Below are 11,152 nucleotides of genomic sequence, written 5' to 3'. Positions count from 1 at the left end.
AATTCTATTTCCCGATCGGGAGGTACCCCTGGCAAATCATTGAGAAACACATCAGGAAATTCATTGACTATGTGGATTGATTGAACTATGGGAGTCTTAGACTTAGTGTCTTTTACTCTAACTATATGATAGATACACCCTTTCGATATCAACCTTCTAGCTTTAAGATTAGATATGAAATGACTCTTGGGGGACACTAAATTGCCATCCCACTTAAAGAGTGGTTTAGCAGGAAACTGAAACTTCACCACTCAGGTGCAACAATTTATGGATGCTTAACAAGAATGGTGATTATCCTTACCAAGAATAAGGTCAAAGTTAACCATGTCTAATTCTATCAAATCTGCTAACATGATCTTATAAAGAAAAGTAATGGGACACTTTCTATAGATCCATTTGGCAACAATTGACTCACCCACTAGAGTAGAAACCAAGAAGGGCTTAGGATCTTTTCTAGATCTATTTCAAAATTAACTGCAACTAGTGAGGTCACATAAGAGAAACTCGACCCAGGTTCTAAAAACACATAAACGTCAAGATGAAAGACACGAAATATAATAGTAACAATATCTAAGATGCTCTTCCGCTCCTGATGGGATAGTAAAACATAGAACCAATACTAGAGTTGACCGCCACCAGTACTAGATGATGCACCCTAAGGAGGGATTGGGAGGGCTATGGGAGTTGGTGCACTAGTAGCCTAATTCTGCGGATGACCATGCCAGCTTCTTTGCTTAGCATTTGGGCACTTCTTAATACCATAGCCAAACTGACCATATCCAAAGCAACCTTTTTGACCCAACAATCACTCACCAGGATGATTCTTACCACATATAGCACATGAAGGATAACTAGGCCTTCCACCTATGCTATTTTGAGATATGGACATAGAAGTCTTACCTAACTGTTCCTGCTTAGTTTTGGGTACGGGAGCACTAGCTGAAGATGGCACTAGCAAAGGTGGATGACTATAAAACTGCAAACAATTCCCTTCTACAAATCATGATTGACAATACTTAAACTACCTAGTTCTATCCTTCTTATTTCCTCTATCTCTTCCATTCAATTGTTATGCCTCAATCTGTTGGGATGAGTATCAATCTAGAAAGATCTATATCTCCAATAAGCATGACAGTCCTACACTGCTTGCTACCAATACAGACACTCTATTAACAAACTTACTCATACTAGATCTAGTGTCAGCTATCCACTCAGGAGCATACATAGATAACTAGTTGAACTTAAGGCAATACTCCTTAACTGTCAATGAGCCCTACCTTAGGTTCATGAACTCCTCAATCTTGGCTTCCCGTAAATCACACGAAAAAACCTAAGATAAGAAATAAACCTCCCCCTAGGAGCTAAAGAAACACCCTCCCACTATACAATCGGCTAGCTTGGGAACTTAAAGATAACCCTACAGGTCTGACAAACCAAAGAAGCGTAACACGAGGGTAACTAGTCTATACCTAGAATAACATCAAAATCCACTATATCCAACTCAAAAAGATCCACCAAGGTTTGTTTTCCACCAACAGTTACCACACACCCCTTATAGACTCTCTTAGTAATAATCGAGTTAGCTACCGGGGTAGAAATAGAAAAAAGATTAAAAATAAGTTTAGGATCAAAATGAAAAGACACATCCATATAACAAGTCACATAGCAGAGAGTAGACCCTTGATCAAGAAAACCATATAAGCAAAAGGAGAAAAGTTATAACATACAAGTACTGACATCAGGTGATTCATACAGGAATCTAAATTTAGTGTCACCTATAAGCAAACTTTCTTAACTTTTCTTGCATGTTAGCCACTAAATCAGGAGCATACCTTGAGAGCTGGTGAAACTTCAAGGAATATTCCTTGATAGACATCCTCCCCTGCTCGAGGTTCAAAAACTCCTCCATCTTCGCTTCCCTTAACTCTTGGAAGAACCAATCCAAGAAGAAGTTAGAAAAGACCTTCCACAACTCTTTCTCTTCCATATCACCTATCTACCTTTCCCACTTCTCATGCCACTGATATGAAATACCTTTAAGCTAATAAACTATAAACTTTACCCTCTCCATATTATTAGCTGGCATCACCTAAATTTTTTTCCTATCTCATCAAGAAGCCTTGTGGATCCCCTTCCTCTTTCACTTAACAAAAAGTAGGAGGAACCATCTTCATAAATTGTCCAACCCTTATGACCTCAACAGACAAAGCACTAGACCCATCTCGCTCAGCCTAAGCAGCAACAAATTTAGCAATAGCATGATTAGAATGGCAAAATTTTGCATTAGTCACCTCACCTTTAGGAAGGCGAGTAGCAACCAATGGACCTCCAAAACTATCAGGGATAGGATCATGATATCAAAGATTTACTTATAAATAGGATGCATCCCTTTAAAATTACCTCCCAAGAGGATTGAATGATTTTTTTGTGTTCCAAATTTATGAGGCATGATTTTAAAGATGAAGAAACAAGGATTAGAGAAGATTCTAGGATTGAGAATTTAGTTTTAATATAGAATACCAAGAAAGTGGAATATTCCTTCATGCCTTTTAGACTCTTCCTTATGAGTGTGGCATGCTATACACCCCTAAAAGAGACTCGACTCGATTCGACTTTGTGAACTTCCAGTTGACCATGAACCTAAGATCTGATTAAAACTTGACATCACCCGCTTTGGGACCTTATCATAATGGGCATCCCATGTCCAACCATGATAGGAGACCACTCCTGTTACCCAACACAACTTTAAGAAGACTGCCCTAAGTTTTCTTAATTCCATTCATGAAACATAAAAGTATATTGATCACACAAAGACTGTGAGAATAGATCTCAACCGTGAACAACCCAACCAAGTCCAAACATCCCATTCTAATAATCCACCCATACCAAACCACAGCAAATAGTATAATAAAATAGGCCATAACTAAAAATATTCTAAAATATAGTATAATTAATCCAAAAATAAAGTAGGATGGAACAACCAAATATATTATCCAATGATGTCAGCCAACCAGCTGATTACAATATAAAAGAAAAAACCTAAACTAATCCCTCTCATACCAACCCATAGAAGTACCACAAAGACTTTATCTGAAAGAGTATTGAAATTTGGTTGGGACATGCCCCCAACCATAGCCAAAACCAATATCTAAAATAAAGTTAAAATGTCTAAAAGTATCCATAACATTAAATAGAGACTTCCAAAATAATGGAAGCTCACCAATTCAGTCCAAATACTATCCTAAAGTTAATCACTATATCAGAGGAGTAGAATGATCGGTTCGTACATAGCATGGGTAAACAATTGCTAGTAGATGGGGTTAGCAAGTGACCGCTAGCATGATCTCAGATAAGGATAAAATAATGTCATTTATAAAACCAAGTAAAATTATCCATGATGTATACAACCATACATATATATAACCATTTTGCGAAAAAGGGACTGGGTTTAGCATGCCTTTAAAACCATTACCTGGTCTGTGTAGCTTTGCCGTCCTAAAATACCCACAGGCTATATAGGTTTAGGTCCCCCTATAAGAAGGGACCTAATGCGTGTAGCTACATGACAAGGGAAATATCCCATGTGAGTAATAGTACATCCCCAAAACAAAGTTTGACATAATGCACACGGTCACCAAGACCAATCTCATGTCAGCAAATATGAGATTTTTAGTTTTGTTCCCTTGTGACCTATACCTTCCACGACTTTGCTAAACATCCCACTATTATTGTCCAATTAAAAGAAGTTTTTAAATAACTAAACCATTATACATTTATTAGCCAAGGCCATTAATATTGGTATCGTCATGCCAACCCTTACTTAAAAGTATCATCATAACCAACAATTTATAGGTTTAAGGGGACTTTAAAATTCCCTTATATTTACCATATTAAACCACTTAGGAGTCTTATATGTTCCTGAAAAGTATAACCAATTTAACTTTAGCCTTTTCAAAATATTTAAACCATGCATAATTCCTTTAACAAGTTTAAAACATGCAAGATTTCCATTAAAAAAGGTCAATTCAATGAACATATCTTTATAAGCATTTTGTCAAATACATTGGCAGCATAAGATAAACAAAACCAATTCTAATTACCATTAAACCATTCCCATTTAATTCAATTATCTAAAACCACTTTTAATGCATATAAAATCATAATTAAAACTATGGAATACCATAACCAAACAATTAACATTAAAACCCCTAAATTATATTTGAAAGCCAAATCTATGCAATAGTAAAACCATGAAAACATTCATATAAATAATGCCTTTAATTAAATTTAAAATGTGGGAAGATAAACATTCCTTTAGATATGATGATGAAAAGAAATCACCAAGACAAGCTCTAAATTGATCCCTTAATTGAAACCCTAGCTCCCGTTGCTCAATAGATCTTAAGAGAATTATGAAGTGGTTATTAATAGTTTTTAAGTGCTAATAAATAGAATAATAGTGTATATATCCTCCCAAGTAGGTTAGAAGTCATGGAACCTTATTAGGACAAGTAGGAAAATATCTAAAATACCCCTACTTAAGTTGAAAAAAATCCCATCATAGGGATGCGACTGACCCTCACGAGTCGTACCCTCCTCATACGATTCAGTATCCATGACTCATATCCAAGCCTCAGCCCTTAGATCAAACACTTTTTAGTATACGACTCATCCAACAAAGTTATAACAACTGCATACGATCCGTATCTATGACTCGTATCAATAGGTAGAATAAAATACTTGGGTAATTGAATATTGTTTACCATATGAGTCAATGGTATAATTCATACCCTATCTTATGTCTCATGGTGTGCCACTTGTATTCAGAGCCAACAAAAGTAACAAAGTCTAAGATTAAGTTAAGGAAACAAATGACCTGTAACCACCACTATGACTCGTACCCCTAAATTGTATCCATTCTAGTAACCAAAATCCATCCTACTAACCAAAATTGGTCAGCGTACAACCTTACCATATCATTCATACCCTATCACAAGGCTCGTACCCATGAGTCATATTGGGTCAAGAGATTAAAATTCTAAGAAATTTTCTAAGGTCCAGAAATTAGGGTGTTTCAGTTTTCTTCTAGGTTATTACTGGATTTGATTCTTGAGAGCAAGGCTGCCTTGATGATCATGGACATGGATATATCCAAATTGGTTATGTATATGAAATAAGTAGATGAGTATAAAAGAAATTATTCTATGATGAGAGGTGGGGGAAGATATTTTGGTCTTTTAAACATAGTGGTGGAGATGGCGATATATGGACAAAAAAGAATTGGGAGAGCTATGGTTTTATCTCCAAAGATAGTTCTCCTTACCCAAAGCTTTTGGATAATCATCAGTCTCGATATGATGGTGGGTTTCAAGCACATGGTGCCTAATCTCAGGCTAGTAGGGTTTAGTCAGCTCCATCCTACCTACCTCATAGATTTTAAAGGCATTCCTACATGGGTTTTATGAAGAAAATAAGAACATGTGTTTTTATTATGGTCATATTGGTCATATGAAGGGTGATTATTGTGTTAGGATGGCTTTTGGGGCTAGTAAGGCTCCTATGGCTTCTTCATCAGCTTCTTCACCAAAATATGCTGCATCTGTATTTTTTTCCAGGTATTCGCACTGACGGGAATCTCTTATGTGCTCTTGCATCTCGCTAGGATTCTGAGGTTTCTCCCAATATAGTAACTAGTATGTCTAAACTTTTCTCATGTGATGTATATTGTATCGCCGATCTAGGTTTCTTTTTTTATGTCACCCTATTTGTCGTTGTATATTTTAACTTCAGTCCTGAACTTATTTCTTATCTTTTTATGTCTACTATAATTAGTGACTCTATCATAGATAAAGGTGTCTATAGGGGGTATGTGTGGTATCTGTTAATAATATAAAAACTCTTGTGGATTCGATAGAATTGAGTATGGTTGACTTTGATGTCATATTAGGGATGGATTGGTTGCATTTGTGTTATTCTTCCTTAGAATGTTGGACCCGTAATGTCATGTTTAAATTACCTAATGAGTTGGCAATTCTTTGGGAAAGGGTTCTTTAGTTCCTAAGGGGAGGTTTATCTCATATCTTAAGGCCCACAAGTTGATCTTCAAGGAGTCATTGTATTATTTGGTTTAAGTTAAAGATTCTAACTCTGAAGTTCCTTCTAAAATATCAATCCCTATGGTTAGTGAGTTTCCTAAGGTATTCCTTGATGATCTTCTTGATGTTTCTCTCAATATGGACACTGACTTTTAGATGGATCTTGTTTCGAACAGTCATCCTTTTTATATTCCCTAGTATGGAATGGTTTCTAGTGAGTTGAAGGAGCTTAAGGAATAACTTAATTATCTCTTAGACAAAGGTTTCCTCAATCATAGTGTGTCTCCTTGGGGTTCTTTAGTGTTGTTTGTGCACAAAAAAGATGGTTCCCTTCGTATATGCATTGACTATCATCAGTTAAATAAGGTAACAATAAAGAATAAGTATCCTAATCTTAAAATCACTAATTTGTTTTATCATCTTCATGGTGTTAAGTGCTTGTCTAAGATATATCTTAGGTTGTATTCTCAGCTTAATATTAGGGAAATGGATATCCTAAGACTACCTTAAGAACCCTGTGTATCACTATGAGTTCTTAGTTATCTCCTTTGGGATAATAAATATTTCAATGACATTTATAGATTTCATGAATAGGGTGTTCTATCAGTTTCTGGACTTGTTTGTCATTGTCTTCATCGATAACATCTTTGTTTATTCTAAGAGTAAGGCAGATCATGTCAATCAACTCTGCGTGGTTTTATGACTTTGAATAATTGATGTTGGTATACTAGTTGTACAAGTGTGAGATTTGGTTAAAGGCTATGACTTTTCTTTGTCATGTTATCTCTAGTGAGGGGATTATAGTAGATCCTTAATTAATTGCGATGGTTAAAAAGGTTTATAGACCTAAGACTCCAATTAATATTTGGAGCATCTTGGGTTTAGCCGATTACTATAGAATATTTGTGGAAGGTTTCTCGACTGGATTTTCCTGAAGGACTAGGTTGACCTAGAAGAAGGTTATGTTCTCATGGTTGGATGTGTGTGAGGGTAATTTTCAAAAGTTGAAAGAAAAGTTGACTTTATCTCCAGTTTTAAACCTGCCCAAGGGTTGCGATGGTTTCGTAGTGTATTGTGATGCTTCTCTTGTTTGGATGGGTTGTTTGTTAATGCAACATAGTAGGATGGTCGCTTATGATTCGAGGAAATTAAAAGTTTATGAGGAGACCCTACTTATGACTAAGAGTTATTTGTTGTGGTTTTGGCTTTGGAAAATTTTCCTTACTATCTCTATGGTATTCATATTGATATCATCTCTATCATAAAATCCTATAGTACGTGTGTGCTCAGAAAGAGCTAAATCTTGGTAGAGAAGGTGGCTTGAAAAGCTAAAAGGATAAGATATAGTTTTTACTACTATCTAGGTAAGGACAACATAGTTGCTGATGCTCTTACGAAGTTATCCATAGAGAGTCTAGTTCATATGGATATGGGAAAGCGGGAGTTGGTGAAGAACATTCACCATTTGGCTAGACTTGTAGTTTGTCTTAACAACTCTAAGAATGGAGGTGTGCTTGTGCATTAGATATCTTAGTCTTCTCTCGTTGTTGAGATAAGATAAAGAAAATATTGGATTTTGATTTAATGAAGATTAAGAAAAATACGGGCTAGGAAAAGTTGTTGATTTTGTGATTGGTAATGATGGTATCTTCAGTTACCAAGGTAGGTTATGCGTTCCCAACATCGATGTATTGAGGGAAAGAATTTTTGCCAAAGTTCATTAATCTCGCTATGCTACTCATCCTCATTCTACCAAGATGTATCATGATTTTAAAGAGTTCCTTTGGTGGAGTAATATGAATTGAGACATGGCTAAATATATGGCTAGATGTTTTACATTCCAATTGGTGAAAGTTAAGCACATGGGACACAGTGGTTTGTACCAAGAGATTGAGTTTCCTAAATGGAAGTAGAAAGTGATTAACAAGGATTTCATTATTGGTATTCCTCGGACTCGAAGTCAATGTGACTTGATTTGGGTTATTATGGATATAGTGACTAAGTGCGCTCACTTCTTGTAAGTGAGGACTAGTTATTAGGCTAAAGATTATGTTAAATTACATCTTGTGGAGATTGTGAAATTACATCGTGCTTTGTTTTCTATTATTTAGGATTGAGGTACTCTATTCTCATCTTATTTTTGGATGTTATTTAAGAAAGGTTTGGGAAATAAAGGTGTGACTTAGTACTGCTTTCCACTTGTAGTTGAATGGACAAGCAGAGAGGACCATTCAAATATTAGAAGATATGTTCCATGCCTATGTATTTTACTATGGAGGAAATTGGTTTAACCATTTTCCTTTGCAATCAGTATGGTTCTTTTTGAGGCATTGTATGGCAGGATATGTCGCTCTCCTAATGATTGGTATGAAGTTAGTAAAAGCATGTTTCTTTGTACTGATTTGGTTTATCATGCTTTGAAGAAAGTTAAAGTGATTTGTGATAGGCTGAGTGCCACTCAAAGTTGAAAATAGTCCTATGAGGATGTGAGTAGCAGGGATTTGGATTTTTATGTCGGTGATAGCTTATTCTTAAGGATATCTCCTTGGAAGGGAGTGATTTTCTTTAGTAAGAAATAGAACTTGAGTCCTTGGTATGTCGGTCCCTACTTGATATTAAAAAGGGTTATCAATAATGCTTATGAAGTGGATTTTCCATCTATCTTGAGCACCATTAATCTGGTTTTTTATGTTTCTATGTTGAGGAAATATGTGGGGTTATCATTCTTAGGTTGTTCCTTTGGAAGGGTTGGATACTTTGAATTCTTTTTCTTATAAGGTAGTTCTGATTGATATCTTAGATTCGTAGGTTCATCGGTTGCGGACCAAGGATATAGATTTGGTTAAGGTTCTATGACGGAACCACAAGGTGGAAGAAGCTACTTGGAAAGCAGAAGAGGACATAAAGTCCAAGTATCCACCTTTGCTTTTTGCTCGAGATGTTAGTATAGAAGGTGTGTGTTCTTGAACATGTTTTTATTATTTTTATGTTAATTAAAGGAAGTATTGATTCCTTGCATCTTTGTATTTTGTCTTTAAGGTAAGAGTGGAGGCATCTAAAGGTGTGAATCATGTTTGTCCGACCTTTCCTATTATTCGAGAATGAATGATCTCGGTAAGGAAGATTGAAATACCCTGTCTCTTGACCCATAGAAAAAGTTCCTGGGTTTTTAAGTGTCTAGACAGGGTATGGTTAGAGCATATCAGCCGTATACTTGGGTAATACTTAGGGCCTATCTCTCGTATGTTCATCAGTGAGTTTTGATTTGGTTTCTTTCTAGGTACGACTAGGATAGTACAAGTGTATGATTGTCTATGATTCATATGTAATTTGGTCGTATGATGTTTCACACTTAGTCTAGTGGATTTTGTTTAGGGTACGAGTCATAGTATACCACTTATATGTCATGATACAAAATGGTCATGAGGGGTCGTAGGTCATATGTTGATAAGTGTGGTGGTCGATGGTGATGTCTAGGGTACGAAAAAGCATACCACACTACCATAGTGTATGGTTACGGGGGTATTACCATACCCTTTTGCAAGTTAGTTTTTAGATTTTAAGATTAGGGTATTCCAGACATTTCCCACCATAACACCATTAAGTCCCAATGTCTTAAAATATTTTTTGGCCTCTCACAACACACTATTTAAGGATTAAATACTCCAAAAACACTCTCTAACTTACTCTTGAATAATTGAAGCTAGGGTTTCTACAAGTGTTCATTTTGAGGCTAAAGGGGTAAAGTTTGTTTTGGGAATCATCTTGTGTAAAACATGTGACTCTTCTATTATTGTTATTTCATGAATTTTATGGTTTTTAAAGCTTGATTGTGATTCATTAATGGTGGTTTTTAAAACCAATGTTGAGGGTTTTATGCATATTGTTGAGTATTGTTTACTCTTAGTTTAAATTGATTGTATGCATGATTTTGGTGATATGGTGCACATGTGGGTGCTTTGTAGTTGTGGTTTCACAATTGGGTAATGGTTTACCCTAGATTGAAAGTTTTACACTTTTCTTTTGGTCATGGAAAATACATGCCCTCAAAGTGTTTGTGAAAATGCCTAAGGGAAAGAAATAGTCACACGATACTGTTGTTTTGAACTAAGTCTTGGCCTAATGATTATGAAAGGCCGGTAAGTGGTTTGAAATGCCTTGTTGGCTCTAAAATGTATTATATATTAACCTTGGTGGTTAAATTGATATTGGGTTTGAGTCCCTAAATACTTACTTGATTTATGTCTTTTTTAGACAATGGGTTCGGGTCCCTAAACGTTGAATCGAACAGGTGTCTTTGATAGATAATGGGTTTGAGTCCCATAGTCAATTAAATAAAAAATCGGTTGATAATGATAATGGCATATGGTATACTTATAGGTAGTGTTGGTATGACGATACAAACATAATGCCTTTGGTAACTAATTGACTTATTGATTGTGTATATGGAATGATGGTTTTAAATTAGGCTTCATGGCAGAATGTGTAACTAAATTATGAGAGTGGAGTCCCCTGAATGACTAAATGAATAGAAGGTTAGAGACCCCTATACAACATGTATTGGTTCTTATGTCACCTTGATTATGTCAGGTAGTTTGAGTCCTCCATATAGGATTTATGATTATTGATACTCTCTGGTTCATGCGGCTGCAGGTACTGGGGACCTTAAAGCTTGGGGAAAGCTGGGCCCATATAATGTGTAGTTCCTTGGTCTAGGACGGTTGTGCTACACAAGCCAGGTTAAGAGTTGCAAAAGTTCATGTTAATCTAGTTCCCTATTCCGGCATGGCATATCTATATATATATATATGTGCATTGATTGATTGGTTTTGAACTTTTGGCACTATTTTATCCTTATCCTTTAGTTACTTTCTAGAGTTCACCTGCTAGCCTATCTTTTGGTAGATATATCCCCACGAGATGCAGGTGTTAGTCATAATAAACCTCCAACTCAGTAGACGTGAACTTTGATACAACTTGTGCTAACTTGAAGTTGTGAGCTTCCATAATTCGGAAGGTTACATTTCATGTTTTTGATTCTTACTTTTTTCATTGGT

The sequence above is a fragment of the Capsicum annuum genome, chromosome 4 (genome assembly GCF_002878395.1).
Source record: "Capsicum annuum cultivar UCD-10X-F1 chromosome 4, UCD10Xv1.1, whole genome shotgun sequence".
Taxonomy (NCBI): domain Eukaryota; kingdom Viridiplantae; phylum Streptophyta; class Magnoliopsida; order Solanales; family Solanaceae; genus Capsicum; species Capsicum annuum.
This window is presented reverse-complemented; position numbering follows the sequence as displayed.